The sequence below is a fragment of the Hemitrygon akajei genome, chromosome 24 (genome assembly GCF_048418815.1).
Source record: "Hemitrygon akajei chromosome 24, sHemAka1.3, whole genome shotgun sequence".
NCBI lineage: Eukaryota > Metazoa > Chordata > Chondrichthyes > Myliobatiformes > Dasyatidae > Hemitrygon > Hemitrygon akajei.
In genome coordinates, this window is record NC_133147.1 from 23,313,560 (window position 1) to 23,323,486 (window position 9,927).

The 9,927-nt window shown below is 49.5% G+C and overlaps 1 long non-coding RNA gene across 1 annotated transcript; it reads left to right on the forward strand.

The window, feature by feature from the left end:
* Positions 1 to 9,353, forward strand: LOC140715589 (uncharacterized). Its single transcript, XR_012096167.1, has 3 exons — positions 1 to 50; positions 5,075 to 5,123; positions 8,449 to 9,353. It is a non-coding gene; the product is annotated as an uncharacterized lncRNA (long non-coding RNA).
* The last annotated feature ends 574 nt before the right edge of the window (positions 9,354 to 9,927 follow it).

Sequence of the window (9,927 nt, forward strand, 5' to 3'; positions counted from 1 at the left end):
AGATGGCATATTTGCACCACACTGGTGGGAATTCCACCCATGATCACCAGGTTTGTAGATAACCACTGATGACGGGGGTTCGCGTAGGGCGTCGAGTCGGGAGCTTCACTCTGTGTGTGACCCCGAGTGGGTGTAGTGTACTGGGCATAGCGAGCTTCACTGTGTCTAACTTGGGATTCAGTGATGAGAATGTGTACAGGGAGCCTCACTCTGTGTCTCATCCGGGAATGTTTGATGGGGCGGTGCTGAGGGAGCCTCACACTGCTTCAGATTCAGGGAGTTTGTGATGGGACGCTATGCAGGGAGCTTCACTCCGTGTCTCAATCTGGGAGCGTGTGATGGCAAGGTGTGGTGGGAGCTTTGCGCTGCGTAGGACCACCGAAGTGTATGATAGGATGGTGCTGAGCGAGCTTCAGTCTGTCTGATCCAGGGAATGTCTTATGTGACGGTATAGAGGGAGCTTTACTCTGTTTCTCACCCTGGGAATGTGTGTTAGATCGTATGAAGGGAGTTCCAGTCTGTGTCTGACAACTGGAGTATGTAGTGAAACGCTATGGAGAAATTCCATTCTCTTTCTGTACGTGATGGGACGGTACAGAATGAGCTTCAATTTGTGTATGAGCCTGCGACTGTGTGATGGGATGGTGTGGAGGGAGCTTCACTCCGTGAGTGTGTGATTGCACGCTGTGGAGGTATGTTCGCTCAGGTCTGTCCCTGGGAGTGTAGGAGGGAGCTTCACTCTGTGTTGGCCCAAGGAGTGTGTGATGCCACGGTGCTGATGGAGCTTCACTCTGTGTTTAAGCAGGGTGTACAGCGAACTTCACCCTGTCTGATCCTGTGAATGTCTCATGGAATGGTGTAGAGGGAGCTTCATTCTGATGATGAGTGGTGATAGAGTGCATGATGAGTGGTGTGGAGGGAGCCTCACTCTGTGTTGGCCCAAGGATTGTGTGACTGTTTGCAGTATCGCCGGGACTGTTTGATGGGACGGTGCAGAATGGGCGGCACTCTGCGTCTAACCCTGGGAGTGTGTGATAGGACTGGGTGGTGGGAGCTTAATTCTGTGTCTGATTCCGGGAGTGTGTGAAGGGAGGGTGCGGAGGGAGCCTCACTCAGTGTCTCACACTGGGATTCTTTTATGGGGCTGTGTGGAGGAAATTTAGCTCCTTGTCTGATCCCAATAGTGTGTGATAGATCAGTGCAGACAGAGATTTACTTTGTGTCTGACCCTGCGAGTGCACGATGGAACGGTGTGAAGGAATCTTCACTGTGTGTCTGACCCCGGGATTGTTCCATGCAACGGTGTAGCGAAAGCTTCATTCTGTGTCATATCCCGACAATCTGCGATGGGCCGGTTTAAAGGGCGTCTGACCACGGCGTTCTGTGACGGGACGGTGTAGAGCGAGTATCACTCTGCCTGAACCTGGGAATGCCACATTGGACGGTGTAGAGGGAGCTCCACTCTGTCTCCCCCTGTGAGTCTGTGATGGGATGGTGTAGATGGAATTTCAGTCTGGCTCTGACTACTGGACTGTGTGATGGGACTGTGTAGCGTAAGCTTCATTCTGTCTCTGATGCCGGGTCTGTGTTGTGGGATGGTGCAGAGAGACCTTCAATCTGCTTCTCACCCCTTGAGCATGTGATGAGACGGCGTAGAGGAAGCTTCACTCGGGTCTAATCTTAGGAATGTATGATTAGAGAGAGACCCTAACTCTGAATCGGACCCCAGTAGTGTGTGATGGGATGGTATAGTTGGAGACTCACTCCGTGCCTGTCTTCCGGAGTGCGTGATGGGACGGTGTAGAGGGACTTTCACTCGGTGCCTGATCCCGGGATTGCGGAAAGGTGAGGTTGTAGAGGAAGCATCGTTCTCTATCTTAACATTGTACTGTTTGATGGGGCGCTGTGGAGTGAGCTACACTGCTGTCACCCGTGTATTCCGGAATATTAAACCACCAATCCTTCATTTCTCTTGTTGAATTTCTGTTATACTTAAACATCCTGTTCTCCAGAGTCGTCCCACGATGAGATTGTCCACCTTTCCTGTTAATTCTCAGGAATTGAAATAAACGCACATTCGATTAGTGTCCCTTTATCTCCAGTTACTCTTTTCCAGGCTATCCTGATGATTTTAATCCAAAGTGCCTTCAGAGGTCAGGAAACAGGCTGAACTTCTGTTGCTTCCAGATCGTTTTATTGGTAGAACAAAAGAAAACTGAGGTCCCTAAGTGAAGGGGATACAGGGTCAACATGGCGCCTAGCATGGGGTGGTTATTTTCCCATCGATAAGAAAATTCTTTTCAAATGTGTAGATAAGAATTAACCAATGAGAAAGCACGTAAGCTGATAATTGAGTTCCAAGAGAAGCTTCCGGAGTTATGTCAATATATAATTAGGTGCGTATCTTAATGTTACATGCATATAAAAACTAATTATAATACAGACAGTTAACTAATTGTTAAAAGGTGATGAATTTAGCAATTAAACAGAATAATCTAAGAATTAACAGTCAAATCCAACACAGATTATCGAATTTATTCTCTGGCTGTTACACCGGCGAACCCAAGTGCAGAACACAGGCGTGGGGGCAGAGTCGGGAGGCGTTATTAACGGAGCGAACGTGGAGTCAGTATCCAGGAGCGATGCTTGACCTCAAACTGGTCATCCTAAGAACCTTGAAACGAGGTTACTCACACCGGAGTTGACCAGTTCACTGAGGTTCTCCATGACAATCCTGAGCAGCTGATCGTGCAAGCCCAGTAGGGAGCCCTGGCTATTGCAGGGGTTTCGCGTCCGCTGGGTTCATTGCGGCCAGTTCGTTCTGTTACAAGGTAGGCGTTGAGAGCGGTCCCAAATGTAGAACACAGACACTGAAGTACTAGGGACAGGACTAGGTTGTCAAGAAAGCAAGGGAATTGGGGAAGAAACGACGCTGGACAAGACACAGGCCCTGGACGAGACTCGGATACAGGGCCTGTGATAGGACTCGACTGGGAAAGCGGAGCCTGGACAAGGAACTTGGAACATGGACTAGGACTCCGAGCCAGAGACTGGGCAGGGACACAGAACCTGGGTCTTGACTCAGGCTCGGACTTGTGATCTAGGCAAGGACAAGACGTGGCAAGGCAACAGGACTGGACGTGGAGATAGGACACGGGACCTCTGGGCTGGATGAGGATGTGAAGCTCAAACTTGGACGAGAGAGACTGGAACACAGAGCCCTGGTCTTGGGAGACAGGAACGCGGAACATAGAGCCGGGACCCCTCCTTGGGAATAGGACGTAGGGCCGGGACTCATACACAGAAAGCTGAACACGACGAGACAGTTCCCAACACTAGGTAGCGGCAAGCAGTCGGACCTACCTAGTGAAGGCGTGGACACAAAGAGACAGTTCAAAACAACGAAAGACAGTTCCTCATCTGGACACAGCAAGGCTCCGGTCTTGTTCCGGTGGTAGAACTTGACGGCGAAATTTCGCGAGGACGTAGGCGAGGCTCTAGGCGAAAGGTAGCAGGCGGGGCTCCAGCCAAGAACTACAGAAAGAAGGGGAAGGGAAGTGAACAGTCTCGCCTCAGGGTAACGACAAAGACGGCCCGACTTACCCCACAGAGGCGAAGACGGGAACTGATAAGACGAACCAGCACCCACACTCGAACCCAGCGCCACTTATATTTAAGCCTAATATGAGAATCAGGTGTCTGTGATTAAGCCCAACTGAAACAATGGACAGCCAGAAGACCCGGAGTCTGGAGTCCACGAACTGGACCTTGAACCAGAACGCGTCCTTCACGGACCGGACCATGACACTGACTGCTGCTTTATCCCCTGACCTGGTCAAAGTTCCACCCGCTGCTAATCTAGCACCAGCAGATTTCTCTACAATACAGTCGGATCCCCTATTGTTCAGGTTTAACACTTCCCTCTTGTACAAGTCTTTCTTGTCCCAGAAGATACCCCAATGATTCAAGAACCCGTATCCCTTCGCCCTGGATCAGCACCTCAAACATAGGTTTATCTGACCCATCCTATTTCGGAGCTTGCTGCAATGTAGTAACGAACGCAATCCAGAGACCAAATACCATCTTCTTCCTGCCCCCTCAGTATTAGGAAACTCTGCCCTGTGTACGACACTCGGAATCGTGATGCACAGTGTGGAGGGTATCATCGTGTGTGTGACCCCCGCAGTGTATGATGGGATAGTGCAGTGTGAGTTTCACTCCGTATCTGACCGCAGCAGTGGTTGATGTGACGACATAGAAGGAGCTTCAGTCTGTGTCTGATCCGGAGATGTGTGATGGGATAGTGTAGAGGAAGCGTGACACTGTGTCTGACCCCGGCAGTGTGTGATGGGACGGTATGGAAAGATCTTCACTCTGTGTCTGACCCCGGCAGTGTGTGATGGGACGGTGTGGAGGAGCTTCACTCTTTGTCTGACCCCGGGAGTGTGTAATGGGACGGTGTGGAGGGAGCTTCACTCTGTGTCTGACCCCAGGAGTGTGTAATGGGACGGTGTGGAGGGAGTTTCACTCTGTGTCTGACCCCGGGTGTGTGTGATGGGACGGTGTGGAGGGAGCTTCACTCTGTGTCTGACCCCGGGAGTGTGTAATGGGACGGTGTGGAGGGAGCTTCACTCTGTGTCTGACCCCGGAAGTGTGTGAATGGGACGGTGTGAGAGGGAGTTTCACTCTGTGTCTGACCCCGGGAGTGTGTGATGGGACGGTGTGGAGGGAGCTTCACTCTGTGCCTGACCCGGGAGTGTGTGATGGGACGGTGTGGAGGGAGCTTGACTCTGTGTCTGACCCCGGGAGTGTGTGATGGACGGTGTGGAGGGAGCTTCACTCTGTATCTGACCCCGGGAGTGTGTGATGGGACGGTGTGGAGGGAGCTTGACTCTGTGTCTGACCCCGGGAGTGTGTGATTCGACGGTGTGGAGGGAGCTTCACTCTGTATCTGACCCCGGGAGTGTGTGATGGGACGGTGTGGAAAAAGCCTCACTCTCTGTATGCACAACCTATTCCAGTGAGCAGATTCTGTGGAACCTATGTCTTACCCTTGTCTCTACAGGACCTGGAGGACCTGGAGGCCCGTATCACCGCATTGGAGCATCACCTGGAGGATGTAAGTGTAGATCAGACAATATCTTTCCTGGGCTCCTGCTCACCCCACTGGGATTTGTTCCATTCCCAGGTGTTCTGCGGGCATTGAACCAATCACATTGCACACAGAGGAATCGGAGTTCCGCCCTTACCATCCCCCACCAACTCGCCCTCCCTGACAGCGCACAAAAAGGAAATTCAGACCATTGAGTCAGTGTCTTCCCAGAAATCCCCAAATATTTGGAACTTGTCTTAACCCTTGATCCTTCCCATTAGCCCGGAATCAGCCAGGTTTCTGCTGGCCCAATGGTCGTCTTGCCATTGTTTGAGGAGTGGGTGGGGGGGGGGGGACCGCACAGCGGCTATTGGCGGCTGTGTTGAGGGTGGCACATGGTATGACATTTCAGCAGACTGTCCATTCAGCTGCCTAAGAGGAACAGACCTTCTATCCTCCATTTCAATGTTGGCTAGCAAACTCCCTTCAATAAGCAGAAGACTCTGCATGCCCCTATCTGTGCTGGTGATGCTGAAGTGGAAATGGTCGAGCGTTTTATTTTCCATGGTGTAAACGTCTGCGGCAACTAGTCGTGGTCAAACCATGTGCACACTATGGGCAGGAAAGCTCACCAACACCTCTATTTCTTCGGGAGGCAGAGGAAATTCGACATGTCCCTCAAAACTACGCCAGTATATCCAGATTCACAGTAGAAAGCTTCCTATCTAGATGCATTACAACTTGGTACGGCAGCTGCTCATGTTCATGTTTCGTGTTCTCTGGACGACTTTTTTCTTTCGTGGCTATCTGGAGAAGACGAATGTCAGAGTTATATATGGATATATCATCTGACAATAATTAATCTTCGAAACTTTGAACTGCTCCACCTGAGACATCAACACATTGCACACCGCTCAGTTTTTCACGCAACCAGTCCTCCTGTCTACTGCCTCCCCCACACCTCCCACTGCATCAGTAAATCAGTCATAATAACTGAGATCACATTACACACCGCTCATTTCCTCTTCTATCCTCTCCTATCATACAGAATACACAGAAGCGTCAAGGATATCTTCTAAGCAGGTGTTTCCAGACTCTTGAACTGATATCTGGTACGCTGTAAGACCAACTTTTGTCCTGCCAATCCACCTCATCATGGCCTATTCACTTGTTCTATCTGAACTGCATTTCCTCTGTAACTGCAATATTATCTTCTGCATTCCCATTCAACTATACCGGTGTATGGATTGTATGCCTGGGTGAGAAGCAAATGCACAGAGTGTTGTCTTTATTAGTCAAGGCACGGGTTCAACAGTCAGGAAGTTACACTGAATGGTTGCCTGATTTTATGTTCGTTGTTTTCTGAGCTGCAGCCCATCCACCTCAAGTTTCGAAGTTTCGACATGTTGTGTTTTCAGAGATGCTCGTCTGCACAGAACTGTTGTAATGAGTGGTTGATTGAGTTACTGTCGCCTTTCCGTCACTTGAACCAGTCTTATCATTCTCCACTATCATTTCTCTTGAACAAGGCATTTTCAGCGTTAAAATTGTCTCTCCCTGGATTTTCTTTTTGTTGTTGACACTATTCTATGTAAATATTTGGTGCATGAAAATCCCAGGAGACCATCAGTTTTTCAGATGCTCAAACCACCCGATCTGGCCCCAAAAATGATTCCCCAATCTGCCACTTAGATCACATTTTTCTCCATTCTAATGTTGGGTCTGAACAGCAACCTGAACCTCCTGACCATGTCTGCATGCTTTTATGTGCTGAATTTCTGACATATTATTGGCTATTTAGATACCTGTGTTAACGAATAGGTGTAAATGTTTACTTAATAAAGTGGGTACTGAATGTATTTTTCATGCTTGCCTTTATTAGTCAAGACACTGAGGCCAAGAGTCAGGCAGCTATTCTGCAGCTTTAAGTAACCCTGGTTGTACCGCATCTGGAATATTGCGTTCATATCAGGTCATCCCATGATAGTGTAGTCACAGGTGTTCTTACATGTTGGCCATCAGGATTTGAAATGTAATGTAGTAGTTGCATAAAACGTTGGTGAGGTCTAATTTGGAGTACTCTGTACAGTTCTGGTCACCTACCTACAGGAAATAAACTCGGTGGCCATTTTATTCGGTACTCTTCTACCTAATGCAATGGCTGCTGACCGTGTGCTCGTGGTCGTCTGCTGTTGTAACACATCCGCTTCAAGGTTCGAAAGGTAAACAAGAGAAAATGCAGAAGGCTGAAATCCGAGCAACACATGCAAATTACAGGAGGAACGAAGCAAGTCAGAGAGCATCTATGAAAACAGTACAGTCGACCTTTCTTCAGGAAAAAAAGCTGAAGAGTAGATTTTAATGGTGGGGGGACGGGAATGTGAAACGCCAGGTGATATGTGAAACTTCCAAGGGGAGAAATGATGCAAAGAGCTAGAAAGTTGATTGATGAAAGAGACAGAAGATCATGGAAGAAAGAAGACCGGCCGGGGCGGGGCGGGTAGGAGGAGCACAAGAGGGAGACGATGGTCGGGCAAGGAGATAACATGAGCGAGGAACAAGGCGATGGGAAATGATGATGGGAGTGGGGTTGGTGGAAGCATCACTGGATGTTTGAGAAATCGATATTCATGCCATCAGGTTGGAGGATTACCCAACAGAGCTTAAGATGTTTCTGCCCTAACCTACGTGTGGCCTTATCCCTACAGTGGAGGAGGCCGTGGATGAACATATCAGAATGGGAATGGGAAGTGTAATTAAAGTGGGTGGCCACTGGGAGATCCCGTTCATTCTGGTGGATGGAACGTAGGTTGAAGAAGCGATCTCCCAATCTACGTCGGGTCTCACCGATGCGCCAAACATCCTTCTAGGTGAGGCGGCACTTCACCTGTAAGTCTGATGGGGTCATATACCGTGTTTGGTGCTCCCGGTGAGGCCTCCTATATATCGCTAAGACCCGACGTAGTTTGGGTCCTTGATCTGAACAACAACTGAATCTCTTGATCTTGTCGGCCTGACTTTATGCTTTGAGTTGCTGCCATCATGATTGAATGATTAGATATTCCCATTAACCAGCAGGTGTAGAGCTATAACTAATAAAGTGACCATTGAGTACGCAACGATATTTGAATGAAAGTATGCTTGACAGCAGGGATTAGCTGAATTAAGCAGCTAATTGTGAGTTTAATTACCTCGGTATCACTTGGCGGGTCGAAGTACCGTTCCTCCGCTGTATCGCTGTCTCTTGAATCATAAATGTTTCAGTCCACGTATCAATAATAAACTAGTGACTAGTTATAGAGGTCCCACCGAACTGCATTTGATTCTAACCTTTTCCCCTCTTTGCCCACTAGAAGAGAGCCACGATCATCTCCACGCTGTTGTCTTCGCCGCCATTCGCGGGCCCACGAACAGCCCACCGATTAAAGGGGCCATCATCATCTTCGACCAGGTGCAGCTGAACAGAGAGGGAGGATACGATGCCAACACCGGGATCTTCACTTGCCCCGAAGAGGGCACTTACTTCTTCGCCTTTTCTTTCCTGCCCGGGCGGGACGAGGCCAATACCACCGTGGCCTTGGTGAAGAACAGCGCCGTCCACGAGCGCCTCTACAGCAGTCTCCCACTCGGCGCCACCCAGTTGTCCGAGCGAAGCTGCCTCTTACAGCTGGAGAACGGAGATCGGGTGTGGGTGACCCTGGAAGAGGGGTCTGTGTTGATACACCAGGCCTCCTTGTCCTTCCAGGGGTACCGCATCTCCAGTTAATCCTCTCCCCTTGCTTGGGTAGAACTCACTCTCTCTCCTTCTGTTCCTACCTGCACCCTCTCTCCTTCCACCTTATGGAATCCTTGCAGCCATTGTCTTTAATTGGAATCCCCACTACCCGGAACACGCACTTGTGATTTCTTCTGCCATCCCCCGTGTTATCAATAAAACTCTCAGGTTAGCATCAAATCTCTGTCTCAGTTTCGGTTCTGGAGTCCCAGCGTGTTGGGGCGGTTGGGGGAGTTTTATGCATTGAGACATACAGCACGGAACACCGTCTTCGGGGCTACTGAGTCGCGCCGCACAGCAACCCACTTATTTAACCCTAGCCTAATCACGCGACGATTTACCAATAACCAGTTAACTTACTAGCTAGTCTTTGGCCTGTGGGAGGAAACCGGAGCACCCGGAGAAAACCACATGTCTCACAGGAGGAACGATCAAACTTGTTCCAGAGGACACCAGAGTTGGACTCTGAGCTCCGACACCTAGAATAGCGTTAACTTCGGTTAAGGACTTTGCCGTCGTTCTTTTCCGTGACTGAGTCCTGCAAGACCACAGATGCTAGATTACGAGGCAACACAGAATATAGTGGGTGGTGGTGGTGTGGGGAGGGAAAGGAGTTGATGAACCCACTGGGAGGTCTGTGTGTGATGGGCAGATCAGGGAGGTGTGGTAGCGGAGAAAGATTGACGGGGGCTCACCAATGTGGATCAAGAGGTACCGAGATGTGTTAGAACGGGAGCAGATTAAGCGATATTGTTGCCTTTAAGCTGCCCAGGGAAATATGTACTGCAACTACTCCTCAACCACAGGGGCGAAATTAAAGGGCGACCTTGAACAACAGTGTTATCCATATAAGTCAAGTCTCATGGCTGATTTAATATCCGTTTCAATGCCTTTCTCCTGCTTCTTCCCTGTAACCGTTGATATAGGAGGCACTATCTCCATCTCCACATTCACTCATTCGAAGCCATTAAGCATTCTGTAGGTTTCATTGAAATTCCCCCCTCTTCAGTTCTTCTAAATCCTGGCAGTACCATACCGCCTCACGTTTGACTTTAAATGT